Here is a 27,898-nt window from a genome sequence, read left to right as displayed (position 1 = left end):
AACCCCGATGACAAGCCAAGCAATTGTTTCATACTTTTGATGTTCTCAAACTTTTTCAATCTTCACGCCATACATGAGCATGAGCCATGGACATAGCACTATTGGTGGAATAGAATGGTGGTTGTGGAGAAGACAAAAAGGGAGAAGATAGTCTCACATCAACTAGGCGTATCAACGGGCTATGGATATGCCCATTAATAGATATCAATGTGAGTGAGTAGGGATTGCCATGCAAAAAATGCACTAGAGCTATAAATGTATGAAAGCTCAACAAAAGAAACTAGTGGGTGTGCATCCAACTCGCTTGCTCACGAAGACCTAGGGCATTTTGAGGAAACCCGTCAGTGGAATATACAAGCCAAGTTCTATAATGAAAGATTCCCACTAGTATATGAAAGTGACAACATAGGAGACTCTCTATCATGAAGATCATGGTGCTACTTTGAAGCACAAGTGTGGTAAAAGGATAGTAGCATTGCCCCTTCTCTCTTTCTCTCATTTTTTTATTTGGGCCTTTTCTCGTTTTTTTTCTTTTTTTTATATTTTTCGTCCGGAGTCTCATCCCGACTTATGGGGGAATAATAGTCTCCATCATCCTTTCCTCACTGAGACAATGCTCTAATAATGATGATCATCAGACTTTTATTTACTTACAACTCAAGAATTACAACTCGATTCTTAGAACAAGATATGACTCTATATGAATGCCTCCGGCGGTATACCGGGATGTGCAATGAATCAAGAGTGACATGTATGAAAGAATTATGAATGGTGGCTTTGCCACAAATACGATGTCAACTACATTATCATGCAAAGCAATATGACAATGATGGAGTGTGTCATAACAAACGGAACGGTGGTAAGTTGCATGGCAATATATCTCGGAATGGCTATTCATGGAAATGCCATGATAGGTAGGTATGGTGGCTGTTTTGAGAAAGGTATATGGTGGGTGTATGATACCGGCGAAAGGTGCGTGGTACTAGAGAGGCTAGCAATGGTTAAAGGGTGAGAGTGCGTATAATCCATGGACTCAATATTAGTCATAAAGAACTCATATACTTATTGCAAAAATCTATTAGTTATCGAAAAAAAAGTACTACGCGCATGCTGCTAGGGGGATAGATTGTTAGGGAAACACCATCGCTCATCCCCGACCGCCAATCATAAGGAAGACAATCAATAAATAAATCATGCTCCGACTTCATCACATAACGGTTCACCATACGTGCATGCTACGGGAATCACAAACTTCAACACAAGTATTTCTAAAATTCACAACTACTCACTAGCATGACTCTAATATTACCATCCTCATATCTCAAAACAATCATCAAGTATCAAACTTCTCATAGTATTCAATGCTCTATATGAAAGTTTTTATTATATCCCTCTTCGATGCCCATCATATTAGGACTATTCATAACCAAAGCAAACTACCATGATGTTTAAAGACTCTCAAAATGATATAAGTGAAGCACGAGAGTTTATCTATTTCTTCAAAATAAAACCACCACCGTGCTCTAAAAGATATAAGTGAAGCACTAGAGCAACAACAAACTACTCCGAAAGATATAAGTGAAGATCAATGAGTAGTTAAATAATTATTTAGCTATGTGAAGACTCTCTAACATTTAATAATTTCAGATCTTGGTATTTTATTCAAACATCAAGCAAAAGTAAATAAAATAAAATGACGCTCCACGCAAAACACATATCATGTGGCGAATAAAAATATAGCTCCAAGTAAAGTTACCGATGAACGAAGACGAAAGAGGGGATGCCATCCGGGGCATCCCCAAGCTTAGGCTCTTGGTTGTCCTTGAATATTACCTTGGTGTGCCTTGGTCATCCCCAAGCTTAGGCTCTTGCCACTCCTTATTCCATTGTCCATCGAATCTTTACCTAAAACTTGAAAACTTCACAACACAAAACTTAACAGAAAACTCGTAAGCTCCGTTAGCGAAAGAAAACAAAACACCACTTCAAGGTACTGTAATGAACTCATTATTTATTTATATTGGTGTTAAACCTACTGTATTCCAACTTCTCTATGGTTTATAAACTATTTCACTGGCCATAGATTCATCAAAATAAGCAAACAACACACGAAAAAACAGAATCTGTCAAAAACAGAACAGTCTGTAGTAATCTGTAACTAATGCAAACTTCTGGAACCCCAAAAATTCTGAAATAAATTTCTGGACGTGACGAATTGATCTATTAATCATCTTCAAAAATAATTAACTAAATATCACTTTCCAAATAAAAATGGCAGCAGTTCTCGTGAGCACTAAAGTTTCTGTTTTTACAGCAAGATCAAAAAGACTTTCCCCAAGTCTTCCCAACGGTTCTACTGGCACAAACACTAATTAAACACAAAAAACACAACCATAACAGAGGCTAGATGAAATATTTATTACTAAACAGGAACAAAAAGCAAGAAACTAAAATAAAGTTGGGTTGCCTCCCAACAAGCGCTATCGTTTAAAGCCCCTAGCTAGGCATGATGATTTCAATGATGCTCACATAAAAGATAAGAATTGTAACATAAGAGAGCATCATGAAGAATATGATTAGCACATTTGAGTTTAACCCACTTTCTATGAATAGGGATTTTGTGAGCAAACAACTTATGGGAACAATAATCAACTTGCATATGAAGGTAAAACAAGCATAACTTGAAAATTTTAAGCACATAGAGAGGAAACTTGATATTATTGCAATTCCTACAAGCATATATTCCTCCCTCATAATAATTTTCAGTAGCATCATGAATGAATTCAACAATATAACTATCACATAAAGCATTCTTTTCATGATCTACAAGCATAGAATTTTTATTACTCTCCACATAAGAAAATTTCTTCTCCTGAATAGTACTGGGAGCAAACTCAACAAAATAACTATCATGTGAGGAATAATCCAATTGAAAGTTAAAATCATGATGACAAGTTTCATGGATATCATTATTCTTTATAGCATACAAGTCATCACAATAATCATCATAGATGGCGGGCATGCTCTCATCATAATAAATTTGCACATCAAAACTTGGGGGACTAAAAATATCATCTTCATCAAACGTAGCATCCCCGAACATTTTAATGCATTCTTCTTCTAACACTTTGGCACAATTATCGGAATCCTTATTTTCATGGTAGATATTAAAAAGATGAAGCATATGAGGTACCCTTAATTCCATATTTTTTTTAGTTTTCTTTTATAGACTAAACTAGTGATAAAACAAGAAACAAAAAGATATGATTGCAAGATCTAAAGATATACCTTCAAGCGCTAACCTCCCCTGCAACGGTGCCAGAAAAGAGCTTGATGTCTACTAAACAACCTTGTAGACGTTGTTGGGCCTCCAAGTGCAGAGGTTTGTAGGACAGTAGCAAATTTCCCTCAAGTGGATGACCTAATATGGTTTATCAATCCGTAGGAGGTGTAGGATGAAGATGGTCTCTCTCAAGCAACCCTGCAACCAAATAACAAAGAGTCTCTTGTGTCCCCAACACACCCAATACAATGATAAATTGTATAGGTGCACTAGTTCGGCGAAGAGATGGTGATACAAGTGTAATATGGATAGTAGATAAAGGTTTTTGTAATCTGAAATTATAAAAACAGCAAGGTAACTAATGATAAAAGTGAGCGTAAACGGTATTGCAATGTGTTGGAACAAGGCCTAGTGTTCATACTTTCACTAGTGCAAGTCCTCTCAACAATAATAACATAATTGGAACATATAACTATCCCTCAACATGCAACAAAGAGACACTCCAAAGTAACTAATAGCGGCGAACAAACGAAGAGGTTATGGTAGGGTATGAAACCACCTCAAAGTTATTCTTTCCAATCAATCCGTTGGGCTATTCCTATAAGTGTCACAAACAGCCCTAGAGTTCGTACTAGAATAACACCTTAAGACACAAATCAACCAAAACCCTAATGTCACCTAGATACTCCAATGTCACCTCAAGTATCCGTGGGTATGATTATACAATATGCATCACACAATCTCAGATTCATCTATTCAACCAACACATAGAACCTCAAAGAGTGCCCTAAAGTTTCTACCGGAGAATCACGACGAAAACGTGTGCCAACCCCTATGCATAGGTTCATGGGTGGAACCCGCAAGTTGATCACCAAAACATACATCAAGTGAATCACGTGATATCCCATTGTCACCACAGATACGCACGGCAAGACATACATCAAGTGTTCTCAAATCTTTAAATACTCAATCCGTTAAGATAACTTCAAATGGGAAACTCAATCCATTACAAGAGAGTAGAGGGGGAGGAGAAACATAAGATCCAACTATAATAGCAAAGCTCGTGATACATCAAGATCGTGCCAAATCAAGAACACGAGAGAGAGAGAGAGAGAGATCAAACACATAGCTACTGGTACATACCCTCAGCCCCGAGGGAGAACTACTCCCTCCTCGTCATGGAGAGCACCGGGATGATGAAGATGGCCACCGGAGAGGGATTCTCCCCCTCCGGCAGGGTGCCGAAACGGGTCTAGATTGGCTTTCGGTGGCTATGGAGGCTTCTGGTGGCGGAACTCCCGATCTATTGTGCTCCCCGATCGTTTTAGGGTATATGGAGATATATAGGAGGAAGAAGTGCGTCGGGGGGCCACGAGGGGCCCACGAGGGTGGAGCATGCGCCCAGGGGGGTGGGCGAGCCCCCCCTGCCTCGTGGCTTCCTCGTTGATCCCCTAACGTGCACTCCACGTCTTCTGGGCTTCTTTTGATCCAAAAATAAGTTCCGTGAAGTTTCAGGTCAATTGGACTCCGTTTGATTTTCCTTTTCTGCGATATTCTAAAACAAGGAAAAAACAGAACCTGGCACTTGGCTCTGGGTTAATAGGTTAGTCCCAAAAATAATATAAAAGTGGATAATAAAGCCCATAAACATCCAAAACACATAATATAATAGCATGGAACAATCAAAAATTATAGATACGTTGGAGACGTATCAGTGTACAAAAGTTGGGGCTCTCCTTTTGCACCCCTTTACTTGTGCATGGGCAGTCAGAGCCGCGCCCATGGCCGCACTGAGCAGGGCAGAGGAGGGATGCCGGAGCACAAGACAGCGAGAGCAACACCAAGACTAGGAGCGCAAAGAGAGCAAGAGGGCGAGGTGGACTCCCCCGGCAAGACTCTTGCTGGGGTGGCCTCCGCAGCCCCGGCAAGATCCTTGCTGGGGCAACTTGCCTGACGCCAGCAGAGGGCGCCACCCTTGAGCCCTAGGGTTTCCAACACCATCAACTACATTGGAACCAAGGCTCGGGAGGCACCTACATGGTGGCATGGAGATCTTTGTGGAGATCATAAATATGCAAGATCAGATGAGAACCAGAAGACGACGGTCCTTGGCGAGATCCTTGCCAAGGAAATCCACGAGAGCCCCGGCAGGATCCTTTTCGGAGACGACCGCAGTGCCATGGCAAGACCCTTGCTGGGCCCCCGGCTAGACCCTTGCCGAGGACATCTGCGGGGCCGCAGCCAGGCCCACATCTGCCAGGACTCCATCGCCGCTCCCATGCAGCTGCTAGCTCAACCAGTTGGGCAGGCATCTGTGTGGCAGTGTGCGGCCTCTACACTGACTCAGCAAGCACCTGCGTGGTGGCATGCAGATCTTCATGAAGACTCCGCCACCACACCAGCTCAGTAGCCAGCCAATGTGGCGCTACAACGCCTCGTCAGCTCGGACGCGCGTCGGAGCCAGGCGAGGCGGCGATAGCTGGGACGAGCTTCCTCGTCGTCGCCGATAAAACAAGAGGGCACGTCGGTAGCGCATTAAATGTGTTTGTATCAGAGTGCCAGAGGATAGACTCAGCCGCGATGCACCTTTCCACCTCCTGTGTGCCACTATGGCGACCCCTTTTGTCTATAAAAGGAGGCCCGAGGCGTACTGGAGGGGGATTCGGATCTTTTGGACTAGAGAGACATCGCAGCTAGTCAAGAACACAAGAACACTCAAATATACAACAAAGCAAGACTAGGGTTTTACGCGTCTCCGCAGCCCGAACCTGGGAAACGATTTGCGTGCTGACCGCCAGACCCGCTCTTTGCACAACCCCGCGCCCGCCAACCGTAGAAGGGATCCCATTGACCCCATAGGTGTCGTTTCCCACCGACATTAGGGGTTTAAAGTTCATGGGAACCTTGCAATGAACAAGATTCAGTGTACAACAACAGCAGCCATAGAGGGTTTAAGACTAGGCAGGCAGCAGAAGAATCTTACGCCAAGTTTGTGCGAAAGAAAGCATGGAAGGTTTAAGTTGGCAAGGTGACGCCACACTTTGGGGTGAAGAACTTCATCATCATTGTGCAGTTCGTCGCCATTGCAGTGTTGTGGCGTTGGTGTGTCATACGTCTCCAACATATGTATAATTTTTTATTTTTCCGTGCTGTTATATTATCATTCTTGGATGTTTTACAATCATTTTATATCATATTTATATCATTTTCTGGGACTAAACCTATTAACATAGTGTCGAGTGCCAGTTGTTGTTTTCTTCTTGTTTTTTACTTCCCAGAATATCAGCACCAAACGAAGTCCAAATGCCACGAAACTTTTTGGAGATTTTTTTCGGACCAGAAGACAAGTTAGGAGCCAATGAAGCACCTGGGGGGAGGCCCGTGGGGCCCACAAGACACCAGGTCGCGCCAAAGGCCCCTGGCACGCCTTGATAGGTTGTGGGGCCCATGGGGGTCTCCTCCACTGCCTCTCAGCTCTATAAATCTCCAGAAATTCCAGAAACCCTAGGGGAGCAGACGAAACACAATTCCAGCCGCCGCAAGTTCCAGAACCACGAGATCCAATCTACACCATCACAGAGGGGCTCATCATCCTCATTGGTGCCTCTTCGATGATGCGTGAGTAGTTCACCACAGACCTACAGGTCCGTATGCAGTAGCTAGATGGCTTCTTCTCTCTTTTCAATTCTCAATACAATGGTCACTTGGAGATCTATTTGATGTAATGACTTTTTGCGGTGTGTTTGTTGGGATCCGATGAAGATCGAGTTTATGATCAGTTTCTATCCATAAATATTGGTTGAGTCTTCTTTGATCTCTTATATGCATGATTACTTATAGCCTCGTATTTCTTCTTCGAATATTTGGTTTAGTTAGGCCAACTAGATTGATTTTTCTTGCCATGGGAAGAGGTGCTTTATGATTGGTTCGATCTTACGATGTCCCCACCCAGTGACAGAAGGAATAGCGAGGCACATATGTATCGTTTCTATTAAGGATAATAAGATGGGGTCTATTTCTACATGAATAGATCTTGTCTACATCATGTCACCGTTCCTATTGCATTACTCCGTTTGTACACAAACTTACTACACTAGATGCATGTTGGATAATGGTCGATGTGTGGAGTAATAGTAGCAGCAGCAGAATCGTTTCGGTCTACTAATCTTGAACGCGATGCCTATATAATGATCATTTCCTTGGATATCGTCATGATTATTTGATCTTCTATCAATTTCCCAACAGTAATTTGTCTACCCACTGTATGTTATTTTCTTGAGCCAAGCCACTGTGAAATCTACGCCCCCCCCCCCCCCCGTCTATCTTTCATCTTATTGCTTTCTGATTAGCCTTTTGCCGTATTTATTTTCAGTTCTATTATTCCAAAAATCCAAAAATACCTTGCTGCACTTTTTATTTGCATCTTTTATTTTGTGTTTGTTTCAGATCTATTTATCCAAACTCATACTATTTAATCTATCCTTTTACGGAGGAGGGATTGACAACCCCTCTTATGTGTTGGGTTGCGAGGTTTTGTTCTTTGTGTGTAGCTTCCGTTTACATACTATTTCGTGGTTCTCCTACTGGTTCGTTAACCTTGGTTTCATAACTAAGGGAAATACTTGCCGTTTTGTACTGCATCATCCCTTTCTCTTTGGGGAAATACCAACGCGATACAAGCAACAAGTAGCAATGTGGTAGTTGTGAACGTGTGTAAGGTAACCTCACCACATAGGGTAAAAGATTCGCTCACCTCACACCCTGTGTGCAACTAAACAACGTGCTTATGTGTGTGTTCAGACAATGTAGGTAACCAAACACAATGCGCAAAGCTATCCCCTAATGTAGGAAGTGTCGATGCAGGAAACCAAACATGTTGTAGATGTTGGTTTTAAGGCTGCTTCTACTCAGCCAGGCCAAACTCACCATGTCATGAAATGCAACCTAGTTGAGAGATGGCAACCAAACACGCCCTAGAAGATGGGGCGGCAGCCATGGTTCTTCTTGGCGGTAGCGGCCGGCCGTGGTCTTGGATGATGCGATGGCTGGATCAGGGTCTGGAATGGTCCTACAGCTCTCCGCATGGGCCACATCTGTTAGCCCACTCCAGGCGGAGTTATGTGCTTCCCGTGAGCCGGTGTCTTGACATGTCATGATGATCGGTCAGCTTTCGAGGCCAACAGCGTGGCTGCAATGCTCTTGCCGTTCTGGCGGAGATCTAGAGATGGGGTTGTCAGTGATCGTGATCTGTGTTTCGTACGGTACTTCGGTTCCGCCCATGTCAGTCCCTGTATCAACGGGCTTGGGGAGTGATCTCGGCGTGCTCGTGGGTGGTGTTAGTCCTAGTGTCCACTTTCGCCAATGACGGCCTAGCTGTGGATTGCGGTTGCCACCGAAAGGTCTTAGTGAGGGTCCTCTCTTCAGATATGTTGGTTAATTTCGGCGGTGAGATTCAAACTATGGACAACGTGTTGACGCAAAGTGATGGTTGTGCAGTGGCGGCAGTGACATATAACATGTAGTTGTTGGGATCGTGGAAAGTTGTGGCGACAACACATGTGTGACTTCGATGATGGTGCTATTAGAGTACTCAGTCTCGAGCTTTGGGGTGAAAGCCATGGTCTGACCTTGGTTGGCTATACTTGGCAATGACGTTTCTACGTTACCTTGTTGAAGGTATTGGTCAGACATGCTTGGTCTGATTTTTCAAGGTGATAATCTAGAATCTGGCCAAGAGTGGTTGGATCCTGTGACGGCGGCGCTTCAGGGTCGGTCCCTTCTTCAAGGCGTTGCTGTTGAAGAACCTCGTAGTTTGTGTGATATCATGAGATTGTTGGTGCGAATATTGTCATTGTTGTAGTTTGTCGATCGAACGTCCGATCATTTAGGTTTCTTTTTCCTCCCCTACGCATAATTTTGGTCTTATATGACTTTGCTATTTGTTGGGGTGTTTTTATGTGTCTGCGTTGCTATTGGATGTATGCATTCTAGTTATGCAGAGTTCAGGTGTGTGCTCATTGTGTTTGTATTCCCTTGATGCTTTATTTTGAACCAATAAATGTGCCCTTTATCGGAAAAAATAAATGTGCAGAGCTATTGTATATGTACTTGAGCTGATGCATGTGTCTCTAAAATATGTTGATTAAAACTTAAGAGGAACAGCTATCTCTGGGTACTAATTCTTCTAATGATCTCTTCGAATGCGCCGCAAGATAAAATGATCACTTGGAATCTCAACTTCAATATATTTATGAAATGGAAGAGCAGAATGTTGCAATAATCTCCAAGGTATATCATAATTTCTTTATTATACAATGTATCAATGCATAGCATTTGCAGTACCACCTGCTATTTGTTTCTCATTATGCCTGTGTAAATTATGGTTACTTTTTTGAACTCTTTGCTGGTTTGTCATTTCAAATTGGAAAATACTTCCCCAGGTTTGAAGAATCGGTTTTCTAGATTCTTGGATTTATTCAAAAACCATACGAAAAAATGTAGCTTATCGGGGTATTCAACTTCTTGTCATTCGCTTCTTACTGGTTTGCTGCAGTAAACATTAATGGTAGTCGTTTATGTTAGTTTGACTTGTAATCTTGATTAATCCTTCAATTTACATATGACGGATTGTACCTGCTTCAAGCCAGCACAATAGCTCTCCCAGAGAAGGAAAGGACATTACTGAAGTTTATAGTGGTGCAAATGGCATAGATTTTGTGGATGTTCTTGTGAATGAGGACTACATGGAAATGAGAGCGTAGAGGGTTCGAAGAGTACTTTGACTCTGATGCTTTACAAAGAGACCTTTTGAATTACGAAAACACAAGTAGAGAAATACATCAAGACTGCCAGCATAACATAGCTGGACCTACTAAGTCTAATCACGTGGTTATCAGTCCACCAGAACGAGGTAAGATAACACTTCTCACTTGTTTTGAATTTAAGATACTGCTTTAGATCCTCGTGTAGTCTGTTCACAAAACTCTGTGAGTGTAGCCATATGGAGAATGAAATCCCACTGTAGTGGACCCACATAATGAACGAGTCTACGGAACCTTCAAACAAAGGCAGTTTGGCAATTACATTTAGTCCCACTGGAATTTTAATCCTGGCACGGCTGGGGTTGATTTTTCAATGGTATTAGTTACTTAGATTATAACAGTATGTACAATAGTTTGCTGATAAGTGAAGTTTATTCATCTGTACTTACAGTGTTGGTTCACAAGCATGATAATGGTGCCATGGTGGCTGGAACTTCACTGGAAAAGGCAGCGTCAGATTCTGAAAGAGATCAACATTCGAACAAAGAACACCATTCTCCCGCGTCTTCCTGTTCTCAAAATAGCCATGTAGAACAAAGCTCAAATAGTTCTAGTAGCTCGCATGGATGCACCATGTCTACCTAGATAAGCCGATCTATCGGTATACTTGGAAAGATACGAAATAAGTACTGCTTCTTGGGATCATTCTAGTCCCGTGCATGGCATTTCATCTATTTTGTACAGGGTGGGACATAGGCAAGTTAAGTTTTCCTCTTAAGCTGTGTAACGTAGGATACCATGGTATTTGGACCTTGGCCGGTCACCTGAACAAACTGTTGATGGATCTTCAGGCAGAACGAGGGCACGTTCCGAAGCAGCATGAGAAAACACTTCATATGAACCCTGATTTTTTTTCAGCTATAGTTGTTCACATGGTGAGGCACCATGGCATGACACCAATGATTCTGTTGAAGCATATCACGATACTTATGTTAATGCCAGTTCTGTTATCGATTCATATCTTTGTTCAGTGCAATGAGTTCAGTTGCGGTTTCCGACTCTCACTAACCCCTCAATCGTGAATTCTATTGTAAATTTTTGGGCATTGTAATTTCACCTTTTACTAAGTGATACTAAATGGTAAATACTTCATAATCTTGTGTTTTGATGAAAGCTAGCTAAATGCAAGAAAGCGAACTGAAGGTGAATCTTTTTTGGCAATTACTTGGTTTCGGCAGCAATCACTGGGTCCTGGTTCTGCTAGCTCTCCGGAACTAGCAACTTGGTAAATTTGTGACATGAGTGCTTTACTCCCGGCGTGAGATGTTGTCGTGCTGGCCCTCGATGTGCTGGTGCTGGGCCTTGTAATGCCGATGATGCTGCCACGGTGAAACAAATCTCTGTTTTGTTTCCTGCAGGGTCTAGTAGTGCCACGCTCACCTCCAAAAATACTAGCTTTTAAAAAAATGATCTAGCATGAAGCCGAGTCCCGACGCTTCCTAATCCTATCGATAAGACATGTTTTAGTTGCATTGCTAGATGAACACATTGTAGGCTACTTCCTAAATGTCCTAGAGCATGTCACATGTTTCTCTAAAAAAGAGAAGAGGGGTGTCCACCTGGTGTTCTTTAGATCCTAAAGGAAGAGAGAGCAATGTGTTTGTTCCAATGTTGCGCTCTTAAATAAAAGAATCGATATATTTGATTTAACATAGTCCAACAGCTATGCACACCAATTTATAACCATGTGCAGACAAGCCTGTCTTTCGTTAGACATGGGGCACCATGGTGCAAACAGAGGCTATAGTACTAGAAATGGAAATATCTAGTGTGTACAGCTGCAAACAAATTCATGAATGTTCTTGATATACAATACGTTTGAAGGATCATGAAACTTAAAAGGGAAGGTACCTTCAACTCAAAAGAATTAATCGGAATCTGTACCCATAAAGCATGACTCGTTTTCATGAGGAATATAATGTTCACTGGGTATGAACCAGTTATGCTCTATGGAGTAAACAACTTGGTAAATTTGTGATGTCAGTGCTTTACTGCAAGTCGTATGCATCTTGTCCGGTAAGATTGGTACACTTAAGCCATTAGTTATCCTGGTGCCTATTTGTGTAGTTGCTAATGATCCCTCCATTTTACCAGTGAGTGAGATGCTTTCATGCAAAAGATAATTGTTTGTCGCACGGCCATATTTTGCATGTCGATTCTAAATAACAAATAAATAATATATAAAATACCGTAGGTCCTTTTCACTAGTAGAAAAAGGGTCATTAGTCCCGGTTCATAAGGGCCTTTAGTCCCGGTTTTCGAACCAGGACTAAATCCCGGTTGGTAATATCAACCGGGACTAAAGGTAATTTTTTTTGAATTTTTTTCTCGATTTTCAAATTTCTGAATTATTTTATAATTTAATCTCTAATCACCCACCCCTCATCACTACTCCAGCCCGAGCACGCTTAACTTTCGGGTTTTATTCTCCTTCGTTTTCAAGTCTGCACTTATTGTTTTCCTGACAATAGTAAGATGTCAATCCTATTAACCCTCGGGAGTTTAGCTTGAGCATGAAGTCACACATTTCACTGTTTGAGTTTGAAACTATTATTATACAAAACAATAATTATTTAGTAACACTAATATTTCTTGAATAAATAGTTTGACCATAGTTTGACCACAGTTTGACCAGATTTGACCAAAATTCAAAAAAACCGAAATAATTATTTAGTAACACTAATATTTCTTGAATAAGTAGTTTGACCATTGTTAGACCACAATTTGACCAGATTTGACAAAAATTCAAAAAAATGAAATAATTATTTAGTAACACTAATATTGTTGAATAATTATTTAATAACACTAATACTTCTTGAATAAGTAGTTTGACCAGATTTATCGAAAATACAAAAATACTGAAATTTGAGCATAACTTTTTTTTCCTTTTAGAATTTGAGGATTCTAAAAATTTGCAAACAGGCCGTAGGCCATCAAAATCGGAAGCGGATTTTCGTTCTGAACATTTTGATATATTATAGGTTTTTTTCCAACATCGTATGCAAAAGTTATAGCCGTTTTACATTTCGCTACATTTTTTGCAAAACATGTCCAAATTTAAGTTTTTAAATTTTCCTAACTAGTAGATGTAGTAATATAACTACCTCTCAAAGGATTTTATTTTTTGAAGTTTTTATCATTTTCTTTTGATTTTTTCAAAACAAAAAAGGCGATCCACACCGGGGTGGGGGGCGGTGTAGAGTTTGAAAATGGGACCTTTAGTCCCGGTTTGAGACACGAACCGGGACTAAAGGGTGCGCGGCTCGTGTCTCAAACCGGGACTAAAGGTCTAATCTTTAGTCCCACAAACCGGGACTAAAGGGCATCGCACCCTTTAGTCTCGGTTCGTGTCTCAAACCGGGACTAAAGGGCTCAGGTGAACCGGGACTAATGCCTTAGCCGCATGAACCGGGACCAATGCTCACATTAGTCCCGGTTCGTGACTGAACCGGGACTAATGTGAATATTGCCCTGTGACCAAAGCCCTGTTTTCTACTAGTGTTTGTCTCTCCTTAATTGTTGCATCACCAACTCCACTGAACCGGCAACACAAGGAGCAGTTATGAGGCTGCAATCAGGGCTTCCTACCATTCTACTTTACAGCGCTTGGGTCATCGCCGGGGCGTGAGGGGGTTCCACTCCTATGGGATGCTGTCATGTGGACTCTTTAGTTCTTGATAGCGAACTATGATACTTCTCCACTAGTGCAGAAAAGGCTTTTAGTCCCGGTTCGTAAAGGCCTTTAGTGCCGGTTCCATAACCGGCACTAAAGAGTGGGCACTAAAGCCCCCCCCCTTTAGTACCGGTCCGGCACGAACCGGCGCTAAAGTGCCACGACATGGCACAAGCCAGGCCACGGGTGCGGTAGATCATTAGTACCGGTTGGTAACACCAACCGGTACTAAATGTTTGTGGGTTTTGGTTTAATTTTTTATTTTTCCTTTAAATTTGTGTTATCAATTTAATTTAGGATTGTTTTACGTTATAATGAGTTGTTAAATCATTAGGTGAAAGTACCGCAGATTAGTTTCGACTGGATGCATGTGTAGCTAGCTGAGTGATCAAATATATGCCATATACTTGATCACTTAGCTAGGATCCATCCAGTTCAAACTAATTTGCGGTTTCTTTCATAAATGATATATATAATAACTCATCATCATCATCATCACCATCATCACATATTAATATATAAACTCTTGCATCATATCATCACCAACAACAGTATATACTAGCTAGCTAAAAATCACCGTAGTCGTCATTACCACTATTTAATCATCATAGTCATTACGCTATCTAATCACCACCAACACTAGCTTAAAGAAGAAACATTCACTTGTACTAGAAGCAAAGATACCATCGAGTTCAACATGGTGATGATATTATAACATTCATAACAAGCAAATCACTATTTGAGATTAAATTCAGGACGAAGAATACGGACATGAGAGGACAAGTACTAACAGCATGAACTAGCTAAATCACTCTTGCTGCTCCCTCTCAGGTAAAATAGCATAGAACATGTGTAGCTCTCCTGATTCATCATACTGGAGCATGCAGATGAATCTGTCTCCTAATCGTGGGATGCGCTTCTCCTTGCTGCCCCCTACTATTTCTCTTGGATCGTTAACAATTTTGCTCCAATCTTTCACTATTAAGCATTCATCGCTTTCAGAAATCCTGAATGCACTCATGTGCAATGTAGGATATCTTGGTTGTAAGCTAACCATTGACATGCAACCTTTTATCTCGATCCACTGAGGCACAACTGTCATCGGGAGTCCCTGTTGAAGAACATCATATAGTAATTAATATACTTAGAAATAAAAGTTTAGCTTCAAAAATAATATATGCTAAAGATGCACTAAGGACAAATAGTAAAAATCTTACTATCTTTCCATTATAGATGTGACCGTAGTTCAATACGATCACTATTGGTCGCACGTTTTGAGTACTAACATTTCTATGTGCAGGAAGAAAATTTGTCTTGATAGTATGAAGATCCTCAAGCCATGAAACATAATTACTTATCTCCTCGCAGTTTAGTTCAGCCCCGGGATAGTAGTAGGTCCTGTCTACCAAGCGCCGGACATGTTTGCTTGAACCGAAATAAGCTGACAATAGAAATTAGTTGTCAACTATTTTTGAATAAACAATATCAAAGACATAAACATGGTTGAGAAAAAACTCACATAATGGTAGAACTGGAGCGTCTGCACATCGACCCATATGTCTCTATTAACTTCAATATCATCTTCCGGACGAATATCAAAGGTGATAACAATATCAGGTTCAAATGCATAAGCCTTTTATAGTGCTTGCCAAGTTTTGCATTCAAAATGGGTGTATGTGTCTGCATTGTATAATTTGACGTTGAAAGTATACCCATGCTCGGTCTTCAAGTAAACTCACTTTACCTCCATATCATTCATCCCACTGAAACCTATCTTATCCAAGACAAAAATTCTTGCATGGCAGGGGATGCACTAATAGAATAGTGAAAATTTAAAATTATAAGTTGAAGCAAATGAAGCATAAGTCATGCTTTATTACGAAAAAATAATTGCCGTTCTGACTTACTGTATCCACTTCGAATGTCTCATCCAGCTTGATGTTGAAGCGCCTATTATCAACAAGGAAATTTCTGTCGCACAGGCCATGTTGGTCTTCACAGTGTTCGCACATAATGAAATCTTTTTCATCGTCAGACTACATTTCCTATGTTCATATAGGTGAAACATTAAACATTTACTATCTAACATTAATTAATATATAGCTAATTCTAATATTCATCTAACATTTGACATTAATATCTAACATATATTTCTATCTAATTCATCTAACATTTGACATTAATCTAACATTTATATAAACTAAAAATATATATAAAAATTAAAAAAACAGAAAAAATCATTAACATTAACATTTACTAGTTCTATATATAGGTGAAACATTACTAGTTCTATTATTTCAACTAATTCTATTAATTCAACTAGTTCTATTAATTCAACTAATTCAACTAAGAATTTACTAAAAATAAACTAGTTATATTAATTCAACTAGTTCAAATCTCATATACCTAATTAATATCTAGCTAATTCATCTAACAATTGACATTAATATTTAACTTTTCTATCTAATTCATATCTAACATTTCACATTAATCTAACATTCTTATCTAGGTAATTCATCTAATTAACAATTTGACATGCATTAATCTAAAAAACAGAAAACAGAAAATAAGTAAAAAAATGTGTGTGTGTGTGTGTACGTACGAGCGGGGGCGGGCGCGTACGGGCGGCTGCGTGAGACGGCCACGACGGGGATGGCGCGACGGGGGCGGGGACGGCCGGGGCGCGCGCGATGATGGGGACGGGCACGGCCGGGGCGCACGCGACGGCGGGGACGGGGACGGCCGGGGCGCGACGACGGCGACGGGGACGGGGCGAGGGCGCGGGCGGCGACAAAGACGAACATGAACTAACTGAAAATTTTCGTAAGTGTTGTATATATAGGAGAGGCCTTTAGTACTGGTTGGAGCCACCAACCGGTAGTAAAGGCCAACTTTGGCCAGGCCAAGAGGCGGGAAGAGCAGGCCATTAGTACCGGTTTGTGGCTGCCACCCGGGGTGCACAAAGTTTAGTCCAACCTCGCCGGGCGAAGGGCCGCCGCACTGGTTTATAAACCTAGCCGCGGCTGCTCTTTCGAACTCCTCTATAAAGCAGGCTTCTGGGCCTAACTACAGCGCGCTGCCCTGTGAGCCTGCTGGGCCTTGTGGACCTGAAATTGCACGCCCGTGGTCTAGCAGGCCCACAGCGCAGCGCCCCAAATTTTTTTATATAGTTTTTTTCTTTTCTGCTTTATTTTTTCTTCTATTTATTCCTGAGTAGTTTTTTTCTTTTCTGCTATATTTATTTTCTTCTATTTATTTCTGAGTAGTTTTTTTATATAGTTTTTTTCTTTTCTGCTATAGTTTTTTTCTTTTCTGCTTTTTTTATTTTCTTCTATTCATTTATTTTCATATGCCATGCCAAGTTGAAGGTTGAAAGTTGATGGCGTGGCTTCGAATGGTGCATACTGAATGCATAAAAAGTCTGGAGTTATAATAAGTTTAAAAAAATGAAGTGCTGGTGTAACAGATGAGTTTTTGTCCGAAACCGGCCCTGATACTTTGAAAGAGATTGTCCAGTTTGTACACAAAGTGCATCCAGTTTTTGCCGTAACAGAAGAAGTTCGGAGTTGTAATAAGTTACTAAAAATAAAAAAGAGGTGCAATGCTCGTTAATTAGCTTCAAGCATTTCGGAATAGTGTCAACTGCACTGCACATAGCTCCGTGCAGTCTACCATATTCCTCAAGGCTTGAAGCTAAGCAACGTGCAGGTGAGCATTGAGCCTCTTCTTCATCGTCTCTGCACTCAGGGCTTATAAACCGATCCTACTGCCTCTCTCTTCGCGAGGTGGGACTAAAAAACAGCTTACCAAGAAACTCTAGTACTGGTTCATGCCATGAACCGGTACTAAAGGTGCTCGTGGGGCCCCGGCCTGACTGGACACAACCTCATTAGTACCAGTTCATGGCACGAACCGGTGCTAAAGATTCGCCATGAACCGGTACTAAAGAGCTCCTCCCGCCTAGCCGTTGGAACCAGCACTAATGGACACATTAGTGCCGGCTCAATTTCAAATCGGGACTAATGTGTCTCATTTTCTAGTGCTTTTCAATTTCAGGGTCATTTAGCACAAAACAAATCATTAAATGCATGAAAAATAGCAAATGAAGGCAGAAATGGTTGAAAGTTGATGGTGTCGCTTTGAATGGTGCATACTGAATGCACAAAAAGTCTGGAGTTGTAATAAGTTTAAAAAAATTAAATGACTTTGTAACAAATGAGCTTTTGTCAGAAACACGAATACTTCGAAAGAAATTGTCCAGTTTGTAAACGAAGTGCATCCAGTTTTTGCCGTAACCTCTCTACTTTTTTGCACATGCTATGTGGGTGAAATGATGATACCATGCTAAGTTTCAACTTTTTCAGAGTTCATTTGTAGTGCTTTTCAATTTCAAGGTCATTTAGCTCTTAAAACAAATCATTAAATGCATGAAAAATAGCAAATGAAGGCAGAAATGATTGATAGTTGATGGCGTCACTTTGAATGATGCATACTGAATGCACAAAAAGTCTGGAGTTGTAATAAGTTTAAAAAAATTAAATGCCTTTGTAACAGATGAGTTTTCGTCAGAAACCCGAATACTTCGAAAGAGATTGTCCAGTTTGTAAACAAAGTGCATCCAGTTTTTGCCGTAACCCTCTCTACTTTTTTCCACATGCTATGTGGGTGAAATGATGATACCATGCCAAGTTTCAATTTTTTCAGAGTTCATTTGTAGTGCTTTTCAATTTCAAGGTCATTTAGCTCTCAAAACAAATCATTAAATGCATGAAAATAGCAGATGAAGGAAGAAATGGTTGAAAGTTGATGGCGTCGCTTTGAATGGTGCATACTGAATACACAAAAAGTCTGGAGTTGTGATAAGTTTAAAAAATGAAATGCCTTTGTAACAGATGAGTTTTCGTCGGAAACCCGGATACTTCGAAACAGATTGTCCAGTTTGTAAACGAAGTGCATCCAGTTTTTTCTGTAATCCTCTGTACTTTTTTGCACATGCTATGTGGGTGAAATGATGATAGCATGTCAAGTTTCGACTTTTTCAGAGTTCATGTGTAGTGCTTTTCAATTTCAGGGTCATGATATGTGGGTGAAAATTGATGACGTCGCTTTGAATGGTGCATACGGAACGCAAAAAATATAAGAGCATTTAGATCATGATCTTATATTTCTTTACAGTCTAAATTGTCAATATGATCTTATACATCAAAAATACTTGGATCATCAATGATCTTTTTGTGTACAATCTGAATTGTCAATATGAGTCCTCAACGATTTGTAAACCAGTGAAGACTCATATTACGGCCACAAATTCTACACATAGAGTTAAATGAAGACCAAATGCTTGTGATAGTTTGAGAAGTAACATATTTAAGGTGGTAAGAACCTTGTTAGGGGAGCAAGGTGGGACTAAAAACAGCTTGCCATAACCTCATTAGTACCCGTTCGTGGTACGAACTGGCACTAAATGGTGATGGTGGGGCCATAGCCTGACCGCAGGCTGCCACAGCCTCTTTAGTACCGGTTCGTGGCATGAACCGGTACTAAAGGTTCGCCATGAACCGGTACTATTGATCGCCGCCACGTACCGGTACTATTGATCACATTAGTGCCGGTTCTGTTACAAACCGACACTAATGTACTTCACATTTGACCATTTTTCTACTAGTGCTCTATCATTTTTCTGGATAACTTTAGTCTCAAAATCTCTCCCCATAAAATAACAACTTGTCCTGTTGTTGCGATTTGTGTGCACAAATGTTTGTACTGTTAGTATAACAACCAGAACGGAGAGAAGATGAAAGAACTTGTGTAATTTTGTAAGTACAAATAATTGCAACTTCCTCTGTCGCCAAAAAAAATATGCTTTTGCCATACCTGTCCATTGCGGGATACCGCAAAGGTGCCACGAAGAAGCAATGACCTCCAAACACAATACCCAACAGTAGAGATTCATGCCACGAATGTTATTCATTTTAGAATATCATGTACATTGAAAGATATAAAACGTAGAGCATCACATAGCCACAAATGACACCCTACTAATGTACATACTTAAAAATATGTGGGACTCCAATATTTATAAATCTCCTTCATGGTGAAATTTATTTTCACTCAACACACCTGGAAATCTATTACCTTAAGATCCCCAAGCAATTAGTTGTGGTCGAAATTTGATTGACGACATAGTCTACACAGTGGCAAATGGTTTTGTGGCAACCTAGTGCTTTGATATTTGCCGGATCCTACTCCATCATACTAGCTCCTAGAAAATTTCCCATAGCATATCGACATATATTACAAATACTTGTTTTTTATCTGCTTACGAATTTGATTGAATCTTTGCCTCCAAATAGTAGTTACCATCGAAATGACACCACAAAAAATTTCACGGCTCAACATTTACACTGGCATGTGCTACACATTCAGATCGATGAGGTCTAGAGCTCATGACATTGTTAACACAATGATCAATCTGGCTGAGCTGGTTGACTTGACATTTGAATTTCCCCCAGACTATGCATGAGTTCAATAGGTGGTCAAGGGATGGCTGGCCACGTTGGCCAGCCATGAAATGCCAGTTGTGCTAAGAAACCCAGCACCAAAGAAGAATTATTGCATGGTCTTTGCAGTTCAGGCAACAATGCTAGTTCTCCCACTGATAACTTATAAATGTAGTGCTCCCATAAAAAAAACAAAGACAATGTGTTTCTAGCAGTTCTAAAAGTTGTTTTTGCATGTTACCCAATGGATATTTGCAAGTTCATGCGCCAATGCTAGCTCTCCCACTGATACCACATTATCTCGATTAAATTTAGCATTTTAATCAATTGATTTTCCCAGTACTTTTGCAATGATGATTTTATCTACCGTTCTGTCTCACTAGGTGCTATCCTCCATCCCAATGCTTCATAGTCCTACCATATATTTATGTTTCAACTTCATTGACAAAGCAAGCTCACTGTCCTGCAACATGCTAAAATAATGTGGTATGTATGCTATTACGGTTCCCAATGGTTAATATATAGTATGGTCGAATACATATATGGTATGTACTTGGGCACATGTATAAAACTTCATGTCATGTTGCTCATTTATTCTTCCTACTGAGTTAAGTCAGAAGAATGACTTCTAGCCATTTTGTTTCTTTGCTTGGAATAGCCATCGACAATTCTCTATCGCAAAAAAGCTATCGAGAATTCTGAAGCTTCCACTAGTAGGGAAAAGGCTACTAGTAGCGCTGGAAAACTGGCCAGTAGTAGCACGGGTTCCCATGCTACTACTATCGCGCTACAGCTAAAAGTTAGTAGTAACGCGGATAAACCCGCGCTACTACCAAAATAGTAGTAGCGCTTCTAAGTAACACACGCTACTAGTATCTAGGATACTAGCAGCGCTTCTATAGTAACACACGTTACTAGTATCTAGGATACTAGCAGCGCACGGTTTTTCCCCCACACTACTACTAACTAATTACGAATTTAAAAAATTAAAATCCCCAAATTCCATTCTATGCATTACACATCATTACAAATCCAAGATTTATAGTAAACCAGGGGCATTAGAGCATATCCAGACACCTACAGTTCTTGCCAAGTCACTTATTACCAACTAGTGCAAACACAGTTACAAGCAAACCAAAATGCATATAAAGACCAAACTGTGGCATCCTATCTCTCCAAATGATCTGCTCCCGCTGCATCCTTACAAGCGTCTTCACGGTAAGCAAATCTGCAGGAAAAAAGTCAACTTAGCATCTAGATTTTATCCATTGCCCTGGCCATGTTCAAGAAGCAGTACATTTAGAACATTTCTACTGTAAATACATGAGGCATCGGGACAGAAAACAGAAGATGAGCAATATCATATGAGCAGAATAAAAAGGAGTTTGGACCATAGCATGGTTAACAATAAAACTAGAAGCAACATGCAAGCTTTGCCGCACCGACTCATGAGTCCAGCATAAATTTTGCACGTTGCCCCAAGATGTATTGCAAAGAGCCTTCATATAAGAAATTACAATTTGGCTAATTTGGATATAGAAAAAGTGCATACATCCCCTTCTTGATACAGTAAACACATTGTTTCATCTCAAACGACAACCATTTGGTTTAGATAAAAGGATAACTTTCAGAAAAAGAATTAACCCTTAAAACCTCTTAAAAAAATACATTGTCACTATAGAGTAACTTGGAAAATTTCTAATTTTCAAACGTTTTATCTAAAATGGATATCTACGGAAATGCTATTCACATGAAAAAGAAAAAAGAAAAACCAAACATTAATCAACAGAGTAACTTATTTTGCCATGTCATTGCATTTAGCACCAAGTGCAAATAGGAACCGGTGATCCTTGGAGTCATTGGTGTTGTTGTTTCACCTCCCTTTAATGAAACATCAAATGATGCTACCAATTTCATGTAATTTTTACGAGCAAGCACGCTGATGATCAAAATCATTGTTGTTATAAACTGACATGCATATGCTCAAAATAAGAAGAGACCATGAAACACTTGGAAATCTTTGGCTGCCAATTGCGACATAACAAAATAAGAAGAGAGTTAACCTTCTTTCTCTTCCCAGGCACCGCACCTGCATTCGGGTTCAGCTTCACATTCTCCTCCCTCCTTCACTTGAACGGCGAACTGCATTTGTAAATGGATAGTCAGCTGCACGTCAACAACCAGCAAACTTCATTACAAATCCAAGGTTCTCGACAAACAATAAGCCATGGATAGAATAAAACAGAAAGACCGAGTGGCCCTCGAAACGGCTTCCGTTCCACAGTAACACTACTGCTGGCTGTAGGTGTCCTCACCGATGAAAGAACTCGGCAACGGCATCGATCAATCACAACTTAGCCGGCCCATGGAGATGCATTTCGTTGTAGCGCGGGCCACACTTTGGGGTGAAGAACTTCATCATCATTGTGCAGTTCGTCGCCATTGCAGTGTTGTGGCGTTGGTGTGTCATACGTCTCCAACATATGTATAATTTTTTATTTTTCCATGCTGTTATATTATCATTCTTGGATGTTTTACAATCATTTTATATCATATTTATATCATTTTCTGGGACTAAACCTATTAACATAGTGTCGAGTGCCAGTTGTTGTTTTCTTCTTGTTTTTTACTTCCCAGAATATCAGCACCAAACGAAGTCCAAATGCCACGAAACTTTTTGGAGATTTTTTTCGGACCAGAAGACAAGTTAGGAGCCAATGAAGCACCTGGGGGGAGGCCCGTGGGGCCCACAAGACACCAGGTCGCGCCAAAGGCCCCTGGCACGCCTTGATAGGTTGTGGGGCCCATGGGGGTCTCCTCCACTGCCTCTCAGCTCTATAAATCTCCAGAAATTCCAGAAACCCTAGGGGAGCAGACGAAACACAATTCCAGCCGCCGCAAGTTCCAGAACCACGAGATCCAATCTACACCATCACAGAGGGGCTCATCATCCTCATTGGTGCCTCTTCGATGATGCGTGAGTAGTTCACCACAGACCTACAGGTCCGTATGCAGTAGCTAGATGGCTTCTTCTCTCTTTTCAATTCTCAATACAATGGTCACTTGGAGATCTATTTGATGTAATGACTTTTTGCGGTGTGTTTGTTGGGATCCGATGAAGATCGAGTTTATGATCAGTTTCTATCCATAAATATTGGTTGAGTCTTCTTTGATCTCTTATATGCATGATTACTTATAGCCTCGTATTTCTTCTTCGAATATTTGGTTTAGTTAGGCCAACTAGATTGATTTTTCTTGCCATGGGAAGAGGTGCTTTATGATTGGTTCGATCTTACGATGTCCCCACCCAGTGACAGAAGGAATAGCGAGGCACATATGTATCGTTTCTATTAAGGATAATAAGATGGGGTCTATTTCTACATGAATAGATCTTGTCTACATCATGTCACCGTTCCTATTGCATTACTCCGTTTGTACACAAACTTACTACACTAGATGCATGTTGGATAATGGTCGATGTGTGGAGTAATAGTAGCAGCAGCAGAATCGTTTCGGTCTACTAATCTTGAACGCGATGCCTATATAATGATCATTTCCTTGGATATCGTCATGATTATTTGATCTTCTATCAATTTCCCAACAGTAATTTGTCTACCCACTGTATGTTATTTTCTTGAGCCAAGCCACTGTGAAATCTACGCCCCCCCCCCCCCCCCCGGTCTATCTTTCATCTTATTGCTTTCTGATTAGCCTTTTGCCGTATTTATTTTCAGTTCTATTATTCCAAAAATCCAAAAATACCTTGCTGCACTTTTTATTTGCATCTTTTATTTTGTGTTTGTTTCAGATCTATTTATCCAAACTCATACTATTTAATCTATCCTTTTACGGAGGAGGGATTGACAACCCCTCTTATGTGTTGGGTTGCGAGGTTTTGTTCTTTGTGTGTAGCTTCCGTTTACATACTATTTCGTGGTTCTCCTACTGGTTCGTTAACCTTGGTTTTATAACTAAGGGAAATACTTGCCGTTTTGTACTGCATCATCCCTTTCTCTTTGGGGAAATACCAACGCGATACAAGCAACAAGTAGCAATGTGGTAGTTGTGAACGTGTGTAAGGTAACCTCACCACATAGGGTACAAGATTCGCTCACCTCACACCCTGTGTGCAACTAAACAACGTGCTTATGTGTGTGTTCAGACAATGTAGGTAACCAAACACAATGCGCAAAGCTATCCCCTAATGTAGGAAGTGTCGATGCAGGAAACCAAACATGTTGTAGATGTTGGTTTTAAGGCTGCTTCTACTCAGCCAGACCAAACTCACCATGTCATGAAATGCAACCTAGTTGAGAGATGGCAACCAAACACGCCCTAGAAGATGGGGCGGCAGCCATGGTTCTTCTTGGCGGTAGCGGCCGGCCGTGGTCTTGGATGATGCGATGGCTGGATCAGGGTCTGGAATGGTCCTACAGCTCTCCGCATGGGCCACATCTGTTAGCCCACTCCAGGCGGAGTTATGTGCTTCCCGTGAGCCGGTGTCTTGACATGTCATGATGATCGGTCAGCTTTCGAGGCCAACAGCGTGGCTGCAATGCTCTTGCCGTTCTGGCGGAGATCTAGAGATGGGGTTGTCAGTGATCGTGATCTGTGTTTCGTACGGTACTTCGGTTCCGCCCATGTCAGTCCCTGTATCAACGGGCTTGGGGAGTGATCTCGGCGTGCTCGTGGGTGGTGTTAGTCCTAGTGTCCACTTTCGCCAATGACGGCCTAGCTGTGGATTGCGGTTGCCACCGAAAGGTCTTAGTGAGGGTCCTCTCTTCAGATATGTTGGTTAATTTCGGCGGTGAGATTCAAACTATGGACAACGTGTTGACGCAAAGTGATGGTTGTGCAGTGGCGGCAGTGACATATAACATGTAGTTGTTGGGATCGTGGAAAGTTGTGGCGACAACACATGTGTGACTTCGATGATGGTGCTATTAGAGTACTCAGTCTCGAGCTTTGGGGTGAAAGCCATGGTCTGACCTTGGTTGGCTATACTTGGCAATGACGTTTCTACGTTACCTTGTTGAAGGTATTGGTCAGACATGCTTGGTCTGATTTTTCAAGGTGATAATCTAGAATCTGGCCAAGAGTGGTTGGATCCTGTGACGGCGGCGCTTTAGGGTCGGTCCCTTCTTCAAGGCGTTGCTGTTGAAGAACCTCGTAGTTTGTGTGATATCATGAGATTGTTGGTGCGAATATTGTCATTGTTGTAGTTTGTCGATCGAACGTCCGATCATTTAGGTTTCTTTTTCCTCCCCTACGCATAATTTTGGTCTTATATGACTTTGCTATTTGTTGGGGTGTTTTTATGTGTCTGCATTGCTATTGGATGTATGCATTCTAGTTATGCAGAGTTCAGGTGTGTGCTCATTGTGTTTGTATTCCCTTGATGCTTTATTTTGAACCAATAAATGTGCCCTTTATCGGAAAAAATAAATGTGCAGAGCTATTGTATATGTACTTGAGCTGATGCATGTGTCTCTAAAATATGTTGATTAAAACTTAAGAGGAACAGCTATCTCTGGGTACTAATTCTTCTAATGATCTCTTCGAATGCGCCGCAAGATAAAATGATCACTTGGAATCTCAACTTCAATATATTTATGAAATGGAAGAGCAGAATGTTGCAATAATCTCCAAGGTATATCATAATTTCTTTATTATACAATGTATCAATGCATAGCATTTGCAGTACCACCTGCTATTTGTTTCTCATTATGCCTGTGTAAATTATGGTTACTTTTTTGAACTCTTTGCTGGTTTGTCATTTCAAATTGGAAAATACTTCCCCAGGTTTGAAGAATCGGTTTTCTAGATTCTTGGATTTATTCAAAAACCATACGAAAAAATGTAGCTTATCGGGGTATTCAACTTCTTGTCATTCGCTTCTTACTGGTTTGCTGCAGTAAACATTAATGGTAGTCGTTTATGTTAGTTTGACTTGTAATCTTGATTAATCCTTCAATTTACATATGACGGATTGTACCTGCTTCAAGCCAGCACAATAGCTCTCCCAGAGAAGGAAAGGACATTACTGAAGTTTATAGTGGTGCAAATGGCATAGATTTTGTGGATGTTCTTGTGAATGAGGACTACATGGAAATGAGAGCGTAGAGGGTTCGAAGAGTACTTTGACTCTGATGCTTTACAAAGAGACCTTTTGAATTACGAAAACACAAGTAGAGAAATACATCAAGACTGCCAGCATAACATAGCTGGACCTACTAAGTCTAATCACGTGGTTATCAGTCCACCAGAACGAGGTAAGATAACACTTCTCACTTGTTTTGAATTTAAGATACTGCTTTAGATCCTCGTGTAGTCTGTTCACAAAACTCTGTGAGTGTAGCCATATGGAGAATGAAATCCCACTGTAGTGGACCCACATAATGAACGAGTCTACGGAACCTTCAAACAAAGGCAGTTTGGCAATTACATTTAGTCCCACTGGAATTTTAATCCTGGCACGGCTGGGGTTGATTTTTCAATGGTATTAGTTACTTAGATTATAACAGTATGTACAATAGTTTGCTGATAAGTGAAGTTTATTCATCTGTACTTACAGTGTTGGTTCACAAGCATGATAATGGTGCCATGGTGGCTGGAACTTCACTGGAAAAGGCAGCGTCAGATTCTGAAAGAGATCAACATTCGAACAAAGAACACCATTCTCCCGCGTCTTCCTGTTCTCAAAATAGCCATGTAGAACAAAGCTCAAATAGTTCTAGTAGCTCGCATGGATGCACCATGTCTACCTAGATAAGCCGATCTATCGGTATACTTGGAAAGATACGAAATAAGTACTGCTTCTTGGGATCATTCTAGTCCCGTGCATGGCATTTCATCTATTTTGTACAGGGTGGGACATAGGCAAGTTAAGTTTTCCTCTTAAGCTGTGTAACGTAGGATACCATGGTATTTGGACCTTGGCCGGTCACCTGAACAAACTGTTGATGGATCTTCAGGCAGAACGAGGGCACGTTCCGAAGCAGCATGAGAAAACACTTCATATGAACCCTGATTTTTTTTCAGCTATAGTTGTTCACATGGTGAGGCACCATGGCATGACACCAATGATTCTGTTGAAGCATATCACGATACTTATGTTAATGCCAGTTCTGTTATCGATTCATATCTTTGTTCAGTGCAATGAGTTCAGTTGCGGTTTCCGACTCTCACTAACCCCTCAATCGTGAATTCTATTGTAAATTTTTGGGCATTGTAATTTCACCTTTTACTAAGTGATACTAAATGGTAAATACTTCATAATCTTGTGTTTTGATGAAAGCTAGCTAAATGCAAGAAAGCGAACTGAAGGTGAATCTTTTTTGGCAATTACTTGGTTTCGGCAGCAATCACTGGGTCCTGGTTCTGCTAGCTCTCCGGAACTAGCAACTTGGTAAATTTGTGACATGAGTGCTTTACTCCCGGCGTGAGATGTTGTCGTGCTGGCCCTCGATGTGCTGGTGCTGGGCCTTGTAATGCCGATGATGCTGCCACGGTGAAACAAATCTCTGTTTTGTTTCCTGCAGGGTCTAGTAGTGCCACGCTCACCTCCAAAAATACTAGCTTTTAAAAAAATGATCTAGCATGAAGCCGAGTCCCGACGCTT

At 40.9% G+C, this 27,898-nt stretch overlaps 2 pseudogenes; both read left to right on the top strand.

Annotated features, from left to right (window-relative positions):
• LOC125534807 (uncharacterized) overlaps positions 1-10,755 on the top strand; it is a 124,731-nt pseudogene extending 113,976 nt beyond the window's left edge.
• Positions 10,756-25,855: 15,100 nt separating this feature from the next.
• LOC147983256 (uncharacterized) lies at positions 25,856-27,111 on the top strand (annotated as a pseudogene).
• The last annotated feature ends 787 nt before the right edge of the window (positions 27,112-27,898 follow it).

This window comes from Triticum urartu, chromosome 2A, assembly GCF_056163025.1.
Source record: "Triticum urartu cultivar PI428250 chromosome 2A, HENAU_Tu73, whole genome shotgun sequence".
NCBI classification, from domain to species: Eukaryota; Viridiplantae; Streptophyta; class Magnoliopsida; order Poales; family Poaceae; genus Triticum; species Triticum urartu.
This window is presented reverse-complemented; position numbering and strand designations above follow the sequence as displayed.